This window comes from Pinus tabuliformis, chromosome 9, assembly GCF_031772625.1.
Source record: "Pinus tabuliformis cultivar Carrire ecotype Pingquan chromosome 9, CPIR1, whole genome shotgun sequence".
Taxonomy (NCBI): domain Eukaryota; kingdom Viridiplantae; phylum Streptophyta; class Pinopsida; order Pinales; family Pinaceae; genus Pinus; species Pinus tabuliformis.
In genome coordinates, this window is record NC_142307.1 from 336,247,761 (window position 1) to 336,269,153 (window position 21,393).

Sequence of the window (21,393 nt, forward strand, 5' to 3'; positions counted from 1 at the left end):
ATGTTTAATGTTTTTCTTGGAAAAAATCTACTAAAAAATTTCCAAACTTTTCCATAGAATTTAATGCCACTTTATATTGACGAGATGATAAATATTCGATATTACAATGCTCTTCAAAACTTTGGTCTTGTTCACAATATGAAGAAGAATCATCATTATTCATCAAATTTCTCAATTGATCATCCTCATCAATTTGTGAAAGAGTAAATATTGGTTAAATATCATCAAAGTCCTCATTATTATTATCAATACAAACTTAACTTTCTACTTTAGTTATTGTTTTTCTAGGTGGATAAAATGTGGATCTCTTAGTAGAGATACCAAAAAAATGTACATATTACCATCTCTACAACTTATGAATGCATCAACTGTAGCTAGCCAAGGTCTACCAAGGATCCATGGATGGCCTCCTAAATCATTCTTGGGAGTTAAAATAATAAAATCAATAAGATACTCCCATGAATCTAAAGACATAGACACATATTATAATATAACATTAGGTTTGATAACATATACATCTTCTAATTGTAATAAAGTTGGGGTATATTGAAGATTAGGAAGTTTTAATTGATCCATAGTTTTCTTGCTCATGATATGAATGGCTGCTCCTAAATCAAAGTATTTAGGATCTCAGTACCATTGATATGAATTTTTACAAGAGGGCTACCTGGATCTAAATATTTTTGAACTATTGGTTCCCCCATCATAATATCTACACTTTTCCCTACCAATTGAAACCTTTTAACATATTTCCTTTTTCTTCCCAGGTTTTTTATGCACAACTCCTTTATCTTCTTTGAAAATATAGGTATTTCCTTTATAGCTTGAAGAAAATTAATTTTTATGCAAATATTTTTCAATTCAACTAGCATATCATAATTAGGTAAAATGATCTGCCTTTCTGTTCCCTTATCAATTTGAAGCCTTTCAGCAAAGGGAGGATTTTGTAGGGAAACAGAAGGTTTCTCTACTAGAGGAATTGTGGGATTTGATTTGATTTGGTTTTCACCTAATTTTGTAGGAAAATATTCCTTTGGAGGAGTCTTTTCTTGATCAATAGATGCTTCTTTTTTAGGAACTTTATCCTCCTTAAATTCTTGGATGAAAACTGGTGGTGCCTTATTTTGCAAAATCTAACCAGATCTAAGTTGGACATCATTTAGACCTAAAGGGGCTATCATACAAGCTTGAAAAATTTGACCCTCAACATTATAAATGAGTTGTTGAGGATTTTTATTATTTGGATTCGGGAGTGGTTGAGCAAGTAATTTATTAGGTTTTTTGAGGAAATGAAGTGGATGGAAGAGGAAGTGGTTGATTTGACGATTGGGATTGGAACTATGGTTGAGTAGTTTTGGAAGGTTGAAGGGGGTAATACTGAGGTTGGTATTGAGGATATGGTTGTTGAAATTGGGAATACTGAGCATTTATACCATAAGAGTTTTGCTAACCTTGTGTCCAAGATGAATTTTGGGGTTGATGAGGCTAGGGTTTCCAAGGATTTCATCCTCTTTTTGAACCATATTAAGGACTTCATACTTAAGGTTATGGTGCATACAATAATCTTTGTATTTTTCTAGGAATATCCTCTTCATATCATCCCATGTTCTAATAGAATGTGTTCCTAGGCCCATAAACCATTTAAGAGTTGCATATTTTAGAGTGGTTGGAAACAATTTCAATTTTTTAGTATCAAGTAAATAATCATATGATTTACAAAATAGTTCAAACTCAAAATTAGATGTCTCTAGATCCTCAGTTCTAAAGCCATTAAAATTAGGAAGAATAGAAGGTGAAATAATTTTCATGGTAGTTGTGGTATCTTCATCCAATATGGGGAATCCATAAGGATATTCTTCATGAAGATCCCCACCATCCACTCTCTACCACCACTTCTAGCACCACCTCTACCACCTCCTCGACCTTTTCCCATACCAACCCTTGGTCCACCATCTCCATTATGTACTTCTCCTTCCCCTTCTCCTTCCATTGTATATTCCTCGGAGTTGATATAAGGTTCAAAAATAAGTTTGTATACTTATTCCTCTAGTTCTTCTACTAGTGGTATGTTAGAAAATATTTCCTCTTCTTCTTCATTAGGTATCTCCAACTTTTGTCCTAAGAGTTGTTCACTTGTTGAAGAAGGAAATATAACTCCTTCAGTATGGGATGTAGGTTCTTCAACTATCACTTCTATAGATGAAGCTGGTGAATCCCTAGGTTGAATTTCTAACCTATGTGCTTCAGGAAGTCTATGTCTACCTGATATGGATGGAATACGAGTTTCAATGGATGGTATGGCACCACGTTGTCTAGCGGGGGTGGTTGGTGATGTTGGTATTAAAATACGTCCTCTATCTCTACTTACAAATCTACCCCTAGAATCTTGTTCTGTATACATGCATCCTAAATTACTTTAATATGATTTTAATTGTGCATCTAGAAAATGAGTGCATATAATATGTTATGAAAATAAAAAATAAAATCTTATATACACTTCCCCGACAATGGCGACAAAAATGTTGGGTAATTTAATTGACAATTAAATTACATCATTAAATTTTCAATCAAGATTCATGTACTTGTAAAGTGAATGTGCACAATATATTCTAGAGTTTTACTTTTGATTATAAGATCAAATTGAGAGGTAATTCCTAATCTATTGAAGCAAATTGTAAATATGAGTCAAACAATATTAACCCATATCAATCCTATCCACATGTTCTTTCTAGCAAAACTTTTTCTTTTGAAAGAAAACTAGTCTTAAAGGCAAAATCAAATGAAATAACTATGTTACTCAGATGAATTAAAAATGATTCTACTTGATAAGAATTAAAATTTATTCTACTGAACTAAATTGAAAATACTATTCTAATGAACATAATTAAACCCTATTCTATTGCAACGAATTAAAATTTTATTCTAATTGACATAATTTGAAATATCTACCATATTGGATTGAAAGAAAGCTTATTCTAGGCACTTTGAGATTTCATCTATTTTAAAATTGCATTAAGAAACATAACTTGAAAGTAATGTTCTAAACAACAACTCTGATAGACTACTAATGATCTGAATATCACCCTATGAGTGATCTCAATTAAATATTTATTAAATGAAGGTATTACAGACTCATGTGCTGGTGTGTGTCTATGTTATTTAGGCAACAGATAGAGCCAATTGCAAATATAAGAAAACAAGACTTTAATAAGGAGTTCACCCCATCCTCCATGGCTACATCTCCAGTCCAGCTCTCAGTGGTGGCCTTCTTTTATTGTGTCTTAAAGCAGAGAATTACAATGAAGGAGCTCAATATGAGTCTCCTGAAATAGAATTTTCTTGGCAGGGTGGTTCATGGATTCCCCAAGCCACTAGAGTGCATAGACTTTGTTCCTTACCAGCTCTTTGACCCCTCTGGTCTTTAATGGAAGGAGCCCAATGTGGTGCTTAGTCCTGACAAATCCTCATAGGGATGGCTTGAATCTCTCAATCTCTCTGGTGCTCGACACTTCCTTTGGTCAGCTCAACCCTCTGTCTACTTCTGCTTTTTGCTTCACTGTTTTCTTCACTTTCTCTATTGTCTTTCCTTTCTTCTTTTTCTCCGTCTCTGTGTCTTCTACTTTGTCTGTTCATGGATTTAAAGCCATTCGTTCTCATGTCTATTCGATTCCCCTTCCACCTCCATCGGATCGCCTGCTACAGCTTCACTTGGAGTTCCCTATTCAGCGTCATCATCAGGCTCACAGGGAGTGGCCACTTGTCCTCCTGCAAGCTGCGCTAGCTTTCTCCCTCGTCGGTTCAATTCTTCGATTACGTCATGGAATGAGTGATCCACCACCTTAGTATTCAAATCGGACCTCAAATTCTTATAGATCACAGCTTAATCCCCCATCGATTCTAGTTTCCCCATCAGACGCGATCTTAGCCTTTAGATCTGGGGCCTCCAGATCCGACACCATTCGCACATTTCACGCAGTTGACTTGATCGACTATTAGTGTGCAATGAGTGGTAGTTTTCTCTCTCCTTCACTTGCCACGTGTCAGGCACTGAGTGGAATGGCTCCGTTTTTGCCAAATCTGCTTACTGCCCAAGGGTGCCCCTAATAAATACCGCCGGTTTTTGGAGCGTGGGTCCCACCTTAGCCTTTAGCCTTTTCCGCACAGTTTTCCCGGCTCCCATGCGACCGAGTGCTTGGGGCCTCTCCCTTTCAAGGGGAAACTGCATCCTTTTCCAGATCCAGGCTTCCTAGGGGCTAGTTTCACCTCCTGTGTTGTCTCCATGGGCCTCAGTCAATGTGCTTTGACCGAGGTCCTCGTCGTTCCATGCTGGTTGCTAACTGCCACTGTTTAGAGGTGCTTTTGATCGCTCCATGCCCTTTGAATTCAAAGTTTTTTCCTGATTTGATACAGTCATGGTTCTCTAATTTTCCTTCGTGGATCCAATTCGGATCATGGCCTTCCCACTGAAAAGATTTTGGACCACCAAAAGTTGGTTTTCAAGCATCGACTAAGTGAGGGTACTGTTGTCTCACTTGTCCAACCTCAATCCATTTTGCACTGCTTGGCTTTGAACCTTTGAGCCCAATTCTGAGGTATTCAACATCTCCTCTGTGCGTTGTCCTCACCTTCCTGTCCAGCACTATGTCTTCCTGCAATTCATTAAGATATTTAGGTAGCAAGTCATCAATAGAAGGCAATTGACTCTGCTCTTCAGGATCCTTAATCATTGAAGGTTCAAACAATCTCAAGCAATCTGCATTTACGACTGAGTATATGTGCATGTAAGCTGGTAGATCAAGGCAAAGAGCATTTTCACCAATCTTCTCAATTATTTTGAAGGGTCCATACCTAATAGGCTTTAGCTTTTTACCTTCACCTTGCATCCTGATGCTTGCTGATATACAGCCATACCTGGTCACCGACTTGGAAACTATGCTCCATCCGATGCTTGTCATGCTTAGCCTTGTATTTGGCTTGGCTCTTTTCCAGCTATTCCTGTACTGCCTCGTGGATCTCCTGGATCTATCCAATGAACCTAGTTGCCTTGTCCACATCACTGTGTCCATCAATTGTGGTATCTTTACCAAAGACAAAATCCAAAGGAGACCTTGATGTGAAACCAAAATAGGTCTCAAAAGGAGATCTTTGTGTAGAGGAATGTTTTGCTCTATTATAAGCATGTTGCACATAGCATAAGTGTTCATCCCAAAGCTTAGGATGCTTGCTGCAATATCCTATGAGTAACTGGATCACTGTCCTGTTAACTACTTCTGCCTGGCCATCAGTTTGTGGATGAAAAGTTGTGTTTTTCTTCAATTTGGTTTCCATCAGTTCCCAAAGACTTGACCAAAACTTCCCCACAAATTGGGTGTCCCAATCAGATACAATGGAAGTGGGTAATCCAAAATGAACCCATACATGTTCATAGAATAGTTTTGCAGTTTGTTCAGCTATAATCTGTTTATTACAAAGTATTAAAATACACATTTTTTTGAACCTATCCACAACAACATATAGATAATCATGACCTTTCCTAGATTTAGGCAGTCCTCCAAGAAAATCCATGGAAACACTTTCCCAAGGGTGAGAAGGAACTGGTAATGGAGTGTACAAGCCTAGTTTTCTATTGTTGGGCTTGCTTTTAGCACACATAGTACACCCTCTTACATATATAGAAACTGTCTCATTCATTTTTGGCCAATAACAAAATATTTGCAGCTGTGCAACTATTTTACTTACACCAAAGTGACTTGATTCAGAGAAGTGTGTGCTTCTATAATTATCTTTACTCTCTCAGTTTGTGGAATGCAGAGCTTCCCACAATGATATAAGAGTCGGTACTTTACATGATAATCCAATTCTTCTACTCTTTTTCCTTGACCCAAAGTTGCCTATACATCTTTAGAGTCTATATCTTGAGCATATTGTTCAATGTAGCTTTCATGTAGCACATAATTATGCTTAAGTATAGTAAATGCATTTATAATGGGTCTAGATCAGATTTAATATGTATTCCTTTATTATATTTGATGACTAAATGAAACTATTCTAGAAAATCCATCCATATGTAATGTCTTGATTGCTGCAACTTAGTTTGCGAGTGTAGATATTGAAGTGGTTGATGATCAGTATGTATTACTATCTCTTTTCCCATTAAGTAATGTTTCCACTTTTTCACACTCTGAACTAATGCATACAATTCTTTATCATATGTAGGATAGTTAACTACTATAGGATTAAAAGTCTCAGAATGATAACATATGGGTTTATCGTGTTGTGTCAACACTACTCGCATGGCATAGTCACTGGCATCTGTTTGGATCTCAAATGGTCTTTGCAGATCAGGCAATGGTAGTACAAGTGTTTTACTAATTTTTTCTTTCAAGGTGTCGAAGGCTTTATAATGTTTGCCTCCCCACTAAAACACCTTGTTCAAACCTGTTAAAGCATGTAAAGGAGCTGCAATTGAGGAAAAGTTAGAAATGAACTTCCTCCAATATTGTGTTGCTCCTAAGAAGCTTCTCACTTCTGTAGTAGACTTGGGTTTAGGCCAGTTTACAATGACTGTCACTTTAGAGGGATCTATTTTTAATTCACCACCCCCTACTATATGACCCAAATAATTTAGAGATGTTTTGCCAAATTCACACTTTGAGAGTTTAACATGAAGTTTTTCTCTTTTCAAAACATCTAATGTCTGCTTAACATGATTTAAGTATTCTTCCTATGTTTTTCTAAAAATTAGAATGTCATCAAGATATACAATAACAAAATTATCAAGAAAAGGTCTGAGTACATCATTCATTAATCTCATGAAAGTAGCAAGAGCATTAGTTAAGCCAAAAGGCATAACCAACCACTCATACAATCCTTGCATTGTTTTGAAAGCAGTTTTCCTTGCATCTTGTTTTGCAACTCTGACCTGATGGTATCCACTATGTAAGTCTAGCTTGGTGAAATAAACAAATTCCTTCAATTGATCTAAAATATCATCTATGAAAGTAAGGGGATAACGATTTTTGATTGTCATCTTATTCAGTGCTCGATAGTCAATGCACATTCTCCATGATCCATCTTTCTTTCTCACCAAAACAATTGGTGACCCACATGGTGATGTGCTAGGCCTAATGAACCCCTTCTCAAGAAACTCCTGCACCTACTTCTTGATTTCAACATTCTCTAAAGCAGACAACATGTACATTCCAATGTTAGGCAATGGAACATATTGCTGCAAAATAATATCATGTACTATTTCCATTTTGGGTGGCAGACTTTTAGGTTCTTGAAACAAGACATCATACTCTGAAACAACCTTTTCTATATCAGCTTTTTGTTTAGTATTACAACCCTCAAATACATTGGTTTTATCAGGTTTCTTCTCCTTTACAACCATCAATAAGAATTGTTTGCATGAATTTATCATTCTTTTCATTTGCCCTGAGTTTATGAGAGTATAATTATTCTTGAGCTTGTGAGCTCTTACAAAGTATTTGATTCTGTCTTTAACAAGTAGATATTTGTTCTCAGCTCTATAGAAAATAAATTTTCTATCAAGTAAGGACTTCCTAAAACAATTCCACAATATCCAAAGGAATTATCTCTAACTCAACATCATCTACAAATGCTAACCCAAAAGAAAACTTGAGTTTGCACTGTCTAGTCACTTGTAGTTGTGCTTTATCATTCAACCATCCTAATGGGTATGGTTTCTTGTGAGGTGTAGTTGCTAATCCCAATTTCTTTACGATTGCTTCAAAAATTAAATTTACTTGTGAGCCACTATCAAACAAAGTATCAATGTTTTGATATTTGGAAACAACTCGAATATGGAAAATCTCATGTCTTTTTCTCTCATTCTCTTCATCAATAATAGATTGAGCATAATTACTAGTAGATGCTTCAGAATTCTTACCTTTTATACCTGTGGCTACAATGGTTGTTTCATCTCTCGAATCTGACCCCAAATCCTTCTGAATAGCTACAACAATCTTCTTCTTCTTGCCCTTGAACTTCTTAGGTCTCATCTCTGGATGCAAATTCCAACAATGCTCATCATCATGCCCATCCTTTTTACAATGAGTGCATGAAGCTTTGCTTTTCTGTGCAGTGTTAGCCTTCCTTTCTTTCCACTTCTGCTTTCTTTTCTCCTTGCTCTTGCTTACAGTGGGTTGGGATGGTCCCCCAACTTTTGAATTTCCGTTCTTTCCTCTAGCTTCTAGATGAGTAGCTTGTATAGATACCTCATCTATACTAGTGGGATTAAACATGAGGATGGTATGCCTCATGTAGCTGTGTATACCACCAATGTACTTTAAAAGAGTCTCTGGTGAGTCTAATGAGATTCGTAGAATCAATGCCCTCTTTCTAAATTCTTGAGTGTACCCTTGCACACTTTGCCCTTTCAACTGCTGAAGAGTTTTCCAATTCATCATGGCTTGTTGCATGTAAGCCAATGGATAGAACTGTTTTTTGATTGCAGAAACAAACTCACTCCAGACAATGATAGTCTTACCATGTCTTTTCATATCAGCTTGGGTTCTGCCTTCCCACCAAACCAAGGTAGTGCCTCCTAGGAGTAGGCTTGCCAGCTAAATATTGCCCTTGTCTGAGTCAATGTTCTATAGTCTACAATAAACATCAATTTGTCTAATCCAATTGTCCAACTTTTCATCATTTAGCCCTCCATCATATATATGCAAATCAAATTTAACATCTAGTTTGATCAAAGATGCTTTCTTATTATGCACAAGGCTATTAGGAGGTGTGAGAAAGCTTTACTCTTTCCCTTTTCCTTTTGAGTGGTCATGGAAGTGAGACTCATCTTCTTCTTTGTCTTGTTTAGAACCTGGTGAATCCTCATCCTTATGCTTTCTAAAGTCCCTATACATTTCTTCTACCATGGATTGTATGGCTAGGAAACTTTCTATGAATTGAGGGTCTGGCCCCATTGAACCTTCCTCTAACATTGTCTTCCAAGGATAGACTCTCCCAATTTCAGGATTAGTTTGGACCAACTCTCCTTCTCTTAATTTGATCTTTGATCTAGTGAGCATTCAACAACTAAACCAACACAATCTTGTCTAACCTTAACAGCCTAGAGCTCTGATACCACTTGATCTGAATATCACCCTATGAGTGATCTCAGTTAAATATTTATTAAATGAAGGTATTATAGACTTATGTGCTAGTGTGTGTCTATGTTGTTTAGGCAATGGATTGATCAGATTGCAAATACACAGACACTTGAAATGGAAAACAGTAAAGAAATACAGTAAGAAAATATAAGAACACAAGAATTTAATAAGGAGTTCACCCTATCCTCCAGGGCTACATCTCTGGTCCAGCTCTCAGTGGTGGCCTTCTTTTATTGTGTCTTAAAGCAGAGAATTACAATGAAGGAGCTCAATATGAGTCTCCTGAAATAGAATTTGCTTGGCAGGGTGGTTCTTGGATTCCCCAAGCCACTAGAGTGCACAAACTCTATTCCTTACCAGCTCTTTAACCCATCTTGTCTTTAATGGAAGGAGCCCAATGTGGTTCTCAATCCTAATAGATCCTCGTAGCGATGGCTTGAATCTCTCAAGATATTTGGTGCTCGATGTTGCCTTTGGTCATCTCGGCCCTCTGTTTACTTCTGCTTTTTGCTTCACTGTCTTCTTCACTTTCTCTGTCTTCTTTCCTTTCTTCTCTTTCTCCCGCTCTGTGTCTTCTGCTTTGTCTGTTCATGGCTTTAAATCCATTCATTCTCATGGCTATTCGATTCCCCTTCCACCTCCGTCGAATCGCCTGCTAAAGCTTCGCTTAGAGTTCCCTGTTTCAGTGTCATCATCAGGCTCACAAGAAGTGGCCACTTATCCTCCTACAAGTTGCGCTAGCTTTTTCCCTTGTCGGTTCAATTCTTCGGTTATGTCATGGAATGAGTCATCTGCCACCTTAGCAGTCAAATTGGACCTCAAATTCTTATAGATCGTGGCTTAATCCCTTGTCAATTCCGGTTTCCCCATCAGGCGCTATCTCAACCGTTAGATCTGGGGTCTCCAGACCTGACGCCATTCGTACATTTCACACAGTTGACTTGCTCGACTGTCAGCGTGCGATGAGCGGTGGTTTTCTCTCTCCTCCACTTGCCACGCGTCGGGTGCTGAGTGGAATCGCTCCGTTTTCACCAAATCCGCTTACCGCTCAAGGGTGCCCCCAATAAATATTGCCAATTTTTGGAGCATGGGTCCCGCCTTAGCCTTTAGCCTTTTCCCCATGGTTTTCCCAACTCGCATGTGACCGAGCACTCGGGGCCTCTCCCTTTCGAGGGGTTTTTCTAATTGCGCATCAAAAACTGCCTCCTTCTCCCGATCTGGGCTTCCCATGGGATAGTTTCACCTTTTGCGCAGTCTCCATGGGCCTCGATCAGCGTTCTTTGATCGAGGTCCTCATTGTTCCACGCTAGCTTCTAACTACCACTATTTAGAGGTGCTTTTGATTGCTCCATTCTCTTTGAATTCGAAGTTTTGTCCTGATTTTATACAGTCATGGTTCTTTGATTTTCCTTCATGGATCCAATTTGGATCAACTAATGTGTGTGGTTATGACTAGAATCAATCTGGACATCAAATCGTAAATCTGAAACTAAGCAGAACAACTGAAATGAGTAAACTAAGGAAGGGAATATTTTTTATATTTTTGGTTTATAAGTGAGAGCACAACTTGTGAAATCAAAACAATGTTAAATAAACTATAATGAGAAATAAAGCATTGACATAAAGCATCTAATTATATGTAAATGAAAAAGAAACTACTTATAAAATAGCATTGAAACAAAAACTAAACTAACTTGCAACTCTTTAGGGGCCCTCTTGTCGAGTGCAAGAATAAAAGAACTTCATTCACGAATGGTTCACCCATGAATTTGATCATAAAAATGAACAAAGTTTTTGTACTAAAAGAGAGGTATCCAATAGAAAATGATTACAAATTTCAAGATTATAATTTTTCTCACTTCAAGGCTATTTATAATATCTCTCGAATAATAGTTTGAAGAGTTACAAGCCAAGAAACTATTTTATAATTAAAAACTAAATGGTTAAATCAAAACAACAACCATACTTCTCATTATTTTCTATAAGAAGAGAAAATGAGAAGATTTCAAATTGACACATCATAGTCTTCAATTCCAAGGTTTTCTCATTCAGTCCCATGCTTGCTTGATGATGCCATGGTCTGCCTTCAAATTTTGTGCAAGGATGGAGTATTATAACCAAAGTTGACTTCTAGTTTGTCCATCAGATTTCTTGAATCGTGTGAATTTCTAGATCAATGTTATAGGTGGATTTCCATAATTTCAACATGTGTCATTCATGCATATACTATATTCTCCTCAAAGCACTCTAAAACTTACCTAACCATGGATCAAGCTATAAAATATCTCGTTCGCTACAGAATTAGTACAATTCGATAGCCATAGTGATGTTTTGATTAGATTTCACAAATAAAATATAGACTATAAACTATGAATGAATGATACATTTTATTGTGTCTAATCATATCGAAAGTGATCTTATAGCTTAAAAATGTAACAAAATTGTCATGAAAAATATGGAGGTGAAGGTAAAAGGGTGTTAAAAAGAGGACAATTCAAGACTTCAGCACAAGCTCTCTTCCCAATGATAATAGGTAAAACTGAAGAAACATTGATATCCTCTACCCAAAACTCTACTATATTTCTTCCTCACATCATCAGGGATCTCTAGAGCCTGTCCAACCTCCTACAACTACTATGTAGCCATCAAGAAATCATCGTGAGACACCACATAGATAGAAACCTCTGCATCTTCTTGCAACTCTACTTCCAATCACTAGGAGTGTGATAAGATCATGATCTAGGTTGACATCAAGGCCAAAAAACTACCCATAATTCCGTCAATCTCCCCCTTTGGTGTTGATGTCAACCTCCTGCAAAACACCAAGTCATCAAATATGTCTCTCCCCTTTTGACATCAATGGAAAAGGGCATACATTAGCATACTCCCCTTAAAATGGTCAATACCATACAATCTCTCATGTTGACCATGCTCCCCCAAGCATAGAATGAGGTCGCAACCAACACTTTCCCTTCTCTTCAATAAGCCTCCTTTCCAAGTTTAAGAGTCTAACCAACTTTTGACCAATGGTGTACAATGATGTGCAGTACAAGTATAAGGCTCCTTGGAGAAAATACCTAGCGCATATGACTATAACCATGCCTTTCACCAACCAATGACTCATGGATACATGGACCCAAGTTACATCATTCCACCAAGTGACCTAATACGAAAATGAGACAAGGGTTATGTCAATGATAAGACAGGACTTTGACATCTAATAGCCCATACATAGTTGAACTTAAAACACCTCTATGTTGGACACAATGTGTCTTTCTATAATGAATGCACTTGAAACAATAATGATACAATGATTATACAACTTCACACACATATGATCTCTTCTATGCATGCTCATCATAATGATATGGGACAAATACATGGCATTCATGAGCAATAATATGTGCTCTATGCAGCAACAGTGAAGGTACAATATCATAACACATGTTAGCACATGGCTACTTTCTCATCATCAACTTAAATGTGTTGTCAATGAAGTCTCTTTGAGGCATTTTAAGTCTTCACAATCCATTAAATATAGAAACAAATAAAAATTGATTATTAGCATACAAAATAACCATCAATGCCTATAATAAGCTCTTTGTAGCAAAGTCATAACAAGAGTATAAGATAACCACTATGATAATATGAACAGGGATCAACAACACAAATATTATGACACAGTGACAGCAACATATAAGTCCTCCTCATCAATGAAGGTGCTATATCAGCATGAGGCTCATCGATATAGAAGCATACTTATATAGCACCAACCCTATAACACCAACAACAAATAATGCTCCAAAGAAACAATGTAAGAGAACTGGCCTATGCAAAAACAACAACAACAACAATATAATATTTTGCAATGAAGCCCCATCAAAAACTCTGTTGGGGAAAATACTGAGAGGGGCTATGAATCATTATTTTAAAAACTCACAATAATTTTCTTTTCTGAAATATGTATGCGACTTTACTGAACCCAATTCGCGTATGTACGCGACTGTTGTAAAAGAAACTAGCATATGCTTAGTAAACTTGTAAAACAACTAATTCTTTATTTGTTAAACTTAAACCATAATGTAAGATATTTAACAGGCATTTGATAAATAGTAAGTAGGTGCAGTAAGAAAAAAATGAAGTATCACACATAAGCAACACACATGAACACCAGCATTTAAGGTGGAAACCCAATGTGGGATAAAACCACCATTGTTGTAGTCTCAGTCTTGAAACTTATTAATATAAAAAATTATTACATTCTTATACTAGTGCAAACTCATGCTAGTACGCAGGCACCCACCTATTGAAGGCTACAACTATCACTCATTTTCCAACTCCTACTGGAAGAGAGCTCCAATCCCTTGATCTGATTACTAGCTATTACTAGCAGGAAGCTTCGACTTCCTCACTAAAGGCACCAATCCTCTGATCTGATTACCAGATACTACTTGCAGGAAGCTTCAACTTCCTCACTGAAGGATCCAACCCTCAACAACATCTGTGGACCACGTTTCGTAAATTTTCACACTGGATCCACTTGCTTTAATACATCACAACTTGTAGATCAATTGAAGTCAACACCAACTTAATTCAAACAGAACGGTGAGATCACTGTAACCAGAACACAAAACTGAACTCAAAATACTGCATCAACATACAGAATCAACTACAACCCTGATCATTCATATGCCAACATGTATACGCTACTTTACTTGAGGAAACCCGCGTGTATATGTGCTTTTCTGTAGAGAAACCTACGTACATATCTCAATATACTAAGAAATTGTAATTCTGAATCAGACACAGATTTGAGCAGAGCTATACTAAAATATTTTTTTAGCTTACAGAACCTTCATATAGTTATCAGCATCAATAATCTTTTCAACCAATCAACATGTAACCAAATTCATCTTCATCATTCAATTAGTTCTACTTCATACATTATCACTCAACCTAGATCAACATGAGGACATCATTGGAAGATAGGAGAGATACAACAACACTGATCAAGTTGATCAGTCATTTATGAACAATAACCCTTCCTTTATATATGAGACTTTGAAGAAACGAACCCACGTGTATATGTGACTTAACCGAGACCAACCTGTGTATAGATCTGCAAATTTTGACCTAAACTTGTGCAGCTCTTCAGAACTTCAAAAAGACCCAGGTCATAATATTCAGAGATAAAAACATGCATCAATAATTAGATCTAGTCAACCCATGAGCAGATCATACAATGGAAATTCATTTTAGGTCTCATGATCTTGATCCATCATTGTATTCACGGGGGCATAATTATTTCAGATCTATGTGTCAACTATGTCCCTTAGAATGCAAATATACTTTAGATTGAATTATTAATAAAAAACCCTTTCACATGCACACTTAGCAATTTGATCTTCACCTCCTTATATAGTTAGAGCCTTAGCCAATACCATGAGTCAAAACTACACTAGTGCCGATGGTAATCTTGGATAGGATCAAGTAACTGTTACTACCCTCAATATTGTGGGATAATACCATGGTAAGGACCCTTGGTATTCTTAAATTAGTGCACTAGCATGTACGTGAATTTTCTTCTTTTTACTTGTGTGTATACGTGACTTGGCCTTGATGAACCTGTGTATAGATCTTCAAATATTCACCTTTATCAAACTTCTGATTCTAATATGTAAATATTTTTCCTATCATTATGTTATTTTGTTACATCACTCTATCACCTATGAACTCACCTGTGGATTCATCTAGTTACCATATACTTGTTTTGCTACAAGTGAGTTTCCATCAAGGACAACACATGCATCATAATGCTAACAAGCTCATGAACTCATCATAGATTTTTACCTCTCACTATCTGGGTCAACAAACTCTCATACAATGAGATCAAAATACCAAGAAGCATAATCATATCAATTTCTCGAACCAAAACATCATAGGAAAAATCTACAAACTCCTCAAACTATGATGAATCCTACAACAAACTAATGTTAGATAAGTGCATAACATGAGGAATAAGTAAACTTCCTCCAAGCAATGCCTTTTCCCTTTTCTACTAGCAAGATACCATAATGCCAACATTTAATCTCAAAGGTATATGAGATACTACCCCTAGACATGTGTCATCTTCTTATGATATCCACACCTTGGAAAAATATTTCCAAAAGAGATTTATGCTCATGCTCACATAAAAATCTTGATCACAATAGCCTCAACAGATGAAAATCTAGTAGCATAAATTTTACATCAACATCAAAAGAATAATGTATAAACAAGTGGGGTCATCAATAAAGTCAAGCCAATGAAAATATGTGTAAATATTATTTTCCATGCCTGCCCCTAAGGTCATGCACCTCTTTCCAAAAAAAAATCAAGCTAATCATGTAGACCTGATCAAGCTCCTATGTTGTTTCCATGTACTTCCCCAAAGGTTATGCACCTCTCATTCACTTGTAAAATCCTTTTATAAGTATGATTTAGGTACCATATACTGCAATGGAAATTGTCTTCCCCTACTCTGAATCTAAAGAGGAGGATATTAAATTCTTATTTCTACTTGGATTTTTCTTCAGTACGTATACTTTGTATGCATTTCTGATCCCTTTTGTTATAACCTTTCTAGTGTCTTCTATAATTTTTCATCCTCTTGAGGTAAATATAAATACTTTTCTTTTATCAGTCATTTGACCCACACTCTGGATGTTCTCTTTATCCATTTTACCAATAATACATTAGATACTTCTGTATTTTTAACATCAAGATTGGTTGTACCTTTCCTAGCATATTCATTGATGCACTATTTCCAAGAATAACTTCACCACCATTATTTTTCTTGAGAGAAATAAATCTACTTGTATTTCCAAACATATGATGAGATAATTCATTGTCTATGTACCGATCATTTTCTTCTTTTAGTGTGCACAAAGCAAGGCCACACTTCTCTTACTACTCCTTCCTTTTGTTTGAGTTTTTCACATGAGGATTTTTTATGGATATGTCTTCTTATATTATTTTGTTAAATGTATTTTTTTTCATTTGCATGTCCTATTTTCTAAAATTTCTAGATGAATTTATTGGCTTGCTACTACATTCTTTTCCAACATCTTTGAATTTATTGCATGTATAGCACCTTATGTGACCAAACAAGGGGACAAAAGAGTCATAGTACTTTTGCTTCATGTTCCTTAATTTTTATATGATCTACAATATATAGCCTTATGACCAAATAATTTTCATGTAAAACAATATCCTTTAAAGAAACTTGAGTACCTGGGAACTGATGATCTTCTTGTGGAGAGACTGTTTCTTAAGGTCTGAACAATCTACTTCTGCAATCAGTGGGAATGTGTCTAAAGTTGTCATTGATAAAACATTCAATATCATAAATCAAGGAAAGAATGAATTGTTGTTTCTTTTTTGGATGTCTACATTTTTTCCATACTCATCGGGAGAAAATGATTTTCTTTGAAAATTTACTTTTTTAGTTGTTAGTTCAACCACCTTCTTAATTCTTCACCAGGATTTTTAGAATTTGCATTATTTTATTGAAACTACTTTCATATGCTTGTGATTTGGATTCTCCCTTCACAATATCATGAAAAGCAAGGCTCGATTTAATGGAGGGAGACCTTTATGTGCAAAGAATATTTTCCAATTTCTTGGTACTATATTTAAATCTCAATTGTTTGTCCTTTTCTACTAATTTCTTCTTAATGGGATTGCCTCTATTTTTTATTTCTCATAGTCATCCTCTTATTCTCTTAGTTGATTTCTTATTACTTCTTCAATTTTCTTGCCTCTTCCAGTTGTGTTCTTAACTTGATAATTTCCTATTTAAGCCCATTTTTTGTACTTCAGACACTTGAAGTAGCTCCTCATTTTTTCATTTGACTTTTCTAGATTAGACTCCAAACAGATGATGTCAACTTCAAGTCCTTCACAATGTATTTTTCTTTCATTAAGTTGTTCATTTACTGCTACAATGTTTGTGGATTCATCATGATCCCTATTTTCATATACCTACAACTTAATATTGAGACTGTAAATCATTTTCAATGTAGAAACAAGTTTTCTTCTAAGTTTGAATTAATTTTCTAACATTTCTTCTTTTGAATTCGTAACTCCATATGATATGATGGAAGTTTTTTCATGGCCACACTCATTTTTTGATATGCTGCAAGTTTATTCTTTCAATACCTTAAATGTTTTGAAGGTAAAATTACCTATTAGTTTACATGATGAATAAAATTCTTCCTTAATTATATTTCCTTCTCCTTCATGGATGGCTTATAGATTATCCTGTACCTTATTCATAGTTTCATAGTGCATAATTTTCTTAAATTTTAATCAGGTATGCTACAAAATGTTGCATTTAATGTATGTCCATTCTTCTACAATTTTTTACTTGATAAGGGAGTTTTAGTATAAGCATTAAATACTAAATTCCAAACATCATATATGAGGGATATTAACCTATTATTCATCCTTTCTTTCCAATCCTGATAATTTGCATCATTGAGCAAAAACATACCTTGATTATCCATAGTTCCTATCATGACTTGTTCTACTATTGATTGTCATTGATCGGTAATTGTATATACTACCACTACCTATGAGGCAATGCTTTCATTGTCATGGTTTTCTTCAATCAACTTCTTCCTTTGAGTTCTCTTCTTCTTGTGCTTCCTTGAAATAATCCCCTAGATCTCCTTTCAGTTGTTAAATTGATTCTGAATGACCTTTCTCTGATACCAATTGTTAGAAATACTCCGGGGGGGGTGGTAGGGGGGTGAATCAATATTTCATGTTGAATCAATTTTTACTAAGTTCATACTTTTCTTTTACAATGTTAATTGGATAATCATTTAACCAGTAACATACTATGACATTAAATCTTATCATAATTAGTAAATCATGACAAACATATAATCATCAAGACATGAGAACCATAATAGTGCAACACATCAACAAGTTCAACATACACATCATCACATAGGGAATCCAAATATTAGGTGGAAAACCCAACTGGAAAAACCACCATTCATGTTGTTTCTATCTTCTTCTAATTATTATAAAGAAAATATTCTATCATATCTTGCACTAGCACTGGATCTTACTAGTACAAAGACTCCTACATGTAGGAGGTTACCACCTCCTCTTGTTTCTCCATTAACCAATAGAAGGAAGCCACCACTCCCTCATCAAATTTATCGGCCACCACTAGAAGGAATCTATGACCCCCTTACTAAAGGCTCCATCCCTCAAACCCTCTCTAGACCTCATTTCAAAATATTTCACATTGGATCAACCTACAACAAAAATTAAATCATGTAGGCCTTATTATGTCCCATTTTCAACCTCAACCCATATATAACATTCTTCTCAATCTGAATAATAGGATACCAAAGCCTCTCTACAATAAATCTATGATCAATAATGAATTCTTCTCATAACGTAATACACATATGAACTTTTCACAACTGACAATAAAAACATTCTCTTCAATAACCAAATCAGTTATTGGCAAGACATAGCCACATTCATCAACAACCAAACCATTCCCATTACAATATAAGTTCCCATGAACCATCAGTAACATTTAACTACAAAAAATCCTCACTTAGCTAATGCCAAACCATTAGAGAAATTTTGAGGTCTAAAAAGAGCCTCCTAATGAATATTATAAAATAATAGTGGAAATAATAAAATAAGATTAGATTATCTCATCAAGTTTTGGACCGAAAAAAAAAAAAAAAAACAAAAAAACAAAAAAAAAAAAAAAAAAAAAACAAAAAAAAAAAAAAAAAAAAAAGCAAAAAAACAAAACAAAACAAAACAAAAAAAACAAAACAAAACAAAACAAAACAAAACAAAACAAAACAAAAAAAACAAAACAAAAAAAAAACAAAAACAAAAAAAACAAAAAACAAAAAACAAAAAACTTTTTTCAACTCGTATTTTCAACTTATCTCCCTATGATTTTACTCAAATTTCAAGCAGGGGCACTCATTGGATACATAATTTAATTTTTCATCCAAGGAGTTGCATAGTTTTGATGGACCCTACTACTTGACAAATGTGAAATACATTAAAAATGTGATTGCAATAAGGTTTTTCATGTATTTCACATTTTTTGTGTAGTAGGGTCCATTGAAAGTATGCAACATGGGTACTCCTTGGATGAAAAATAAAATTCTACATCCAATGAGTGCTCCAACTCGAAATTCCAGTAAAATCTTAGGGAGATAAGTTGAAAATACGAGTTGAAAAAGTAGTTTTATTATTTTCTTTTTATCTTTTTAACTTTTTGCTCCAAAAAGGGTGAATCATCCCCAATGGTTGACATCATCATATTGAATCCTATTGGTTCTTATAAAGGTGATTTTTGTTGTAATTTTTGTTTTGAGGCATTTATTAACCTTCTATCATTTTAGTCAACACTTTGACATCATTGAAACCCAAAATTACATTACCTCACCAAGGCAATATATCTACAAAATCTTAATGGCATCATACTCATAGCATAGACCTTTTACCATACAAGACATAACATCATCATGGAAATATTCAACATGTAATATAGTTTACAGTACTTCATCGCAAATTCACTATAAAAAACCTAGAAGCATACATATGATGAAGCTACATTTACCAACATCCATATTGTCACAAAGTCCTAGCTCACCATCAATACTTTTGTCATCAAACTCAGACCTCAATCACAACAACAAGTAGCATACATCAACTCAATATAATTGAATCATGAAGACATGCAACAATAAAAAATTTCCCCTACAATAAGCATGCAGACCCTACAACGTCTATTGTACAAATACTAGATCATCATAGAAGTGATCCTTGCATTCATGAAAACTACACTCAGTCTCAATTTTGCATAAAAACTCTAAGCTCATTAAAATACTAACAACAAAATTACACATATCAAGCTCACAAGCAACTTTGTCATAGAAAATCCTCTACCTTTAGTGAGTCATATGTTGATCTCTACCTTGCACATTCAATTAACCCTTATACCAAACATATAAATGTCGTCCATATCTCTATCAAATCATGCACAACGGTCTCAAACTGATACATAGAAACTATATGAAGTGCGTGAAGTAATGGCTATGCACACGATTTAATATTTGTGTGTGAAAACCAAATCAATATGCCAATACATATTCAACCATAACCCTGTAAGTTGATATAACCAAGAATTTTGGCGTTGGAATGGATCTGAAATCATATCCTTCTCTACAAAACAATAAGTATGACTCTTTTAACTAATATGATTCTACTCTTGCAGTTGCACTAATTAGATCTGAGAAACTAATATATGGTGTGCAATACTATAGGGAAACCCCAACATTTACAAACATGTAATTGATCCAAAACTATGAACAAATCAGAACATATCAATCAAGAATCTGAAATTTCCTTGAGATCACTCAACATATAGTTAGATCTGGCCCATGAAATAATTTTTCATTACAAACATTGCTCTTTAACCTTTTGTATCCAAACATAGCAACTTAAATAAAATGTATAAACACAGAGCTAGCTAATCTAATGGAATCAGTCATACACTCCCTTTCTCACGTTCTAGAACAATAAAAAATAAAAAAAATTATGTCGAATGTCAATGCAGAGCTAATAGATATCACAAAAATGTACTAAAAAATCAATCTATCTCCTTGATAATTTATGGTATCTTGTCCTTGCAATTACCATAGGCAAATCCATGGAATTTTTTGATGGATTTTTTGACTGCATCAAATGAATGTTGAATCGTCCTTGCTTGCAAAAATTCCTTGGGAAATTCACTGGTTTTCCCATGGTTTTTAAATTTCATGACCTATATGCATTGTAATGAGGATGATACGACTTCCTAGAGACAAACATCACATGTATAAAAATGCTTCCCAATGAAAATTCAATATCTTTGCACTGTGCAATATCTCTTCCTAGTGACGGTAGGTAAACTTGAAGAAACTCTAAGATCCTCTATGCATAAATATACCATATTACTTCCACACCTCATCAAGAATCTCCAAAGCTTGTCCAACCTCTTGCAACTCCTTTACAACCATAAATACATCAACATGAGACACCACCTATCTAGGCACCTGTGTATCCTCCAGAAACTCTGCTACCAATCACTACGTGTGTGATAATATCACAATCCAGGTAGACATCAAGGCTAAAAAACTAGCGATAATGTCAACACATAGGACATCATCATAACAAAACTAAT